Below are 622 nucleotides of genomic sequence, written 5' to 3' on the forward strand. Positions count from 1 at the left end.
AGGAGTGAGGGCAGCGGGGCGTGCCTCGCACTCTCAGCCCGGCCTGGGCTCCGGGACGCCGCCCACCGCCCCTGAGAGCCTCCTGGAAACCAAGGCTTCTCTGCAGCGCCCTGAGCTCCGACACGTGAGACCCTGGTGGAAGGAAGGGTCGACGGCGCGGACGTCGAGGGCTGTTCCGACTCTCCCCCTTCCCACGCCGGCCCGCAGGCGCGGGGGCGGTGGACCAAGGGTGGGCTCGCCTCACCAGGCTGAGGCTGAGGCTGAGGCTGGGCAGAGGTCGTGTTTAAGAGGACAGATATCTCGCCATGGCCGTCGCCCCGGGGAAGCGGGATCTACACGCAGGACTTGGCAGGACCTGGGGGGGGGCGCGTGGCTGAGCCAGAAGTGTGGCGGGGGTGACGAGGGTGGGGGAGACAGAAGTTCCAGAGAAGAGCGAGGCTCCTTCGCTTTCCACCCGCCGGGCGTACCCGCTCCGCTCTGCAAAGTCGGGCCCAGGACGTGGCTTCCGCGTGGGGGAGGCGAGCGTTGGAGAGGGCGCCCCAGAGCACAGGGGAGCGGAGGCAGCTGCGGGAAGGCTGGGGAGGAAAGCGACAGCAGCCGTGAAAGTAGAGTGACTGGAGAG

Source organism: Carlito syrichta, unplaced genomic scaffold (genome assembly GCF_000164805.1).
Source record: "Carlito syrichta isolate Samal-C Ts95f unplaced genomic scaffold, Tarsius_syrichta-2.0.1 Scaffold104742, whole genome shotgun sequence".
In the NCBI taxonomy this organism is placed as follows: domain Eukaryota; kingdom Metazoa; phylum Chordata; class Mammalia; order Primates; family Tarsiidae; genus Carlito; species Carlito syrichta.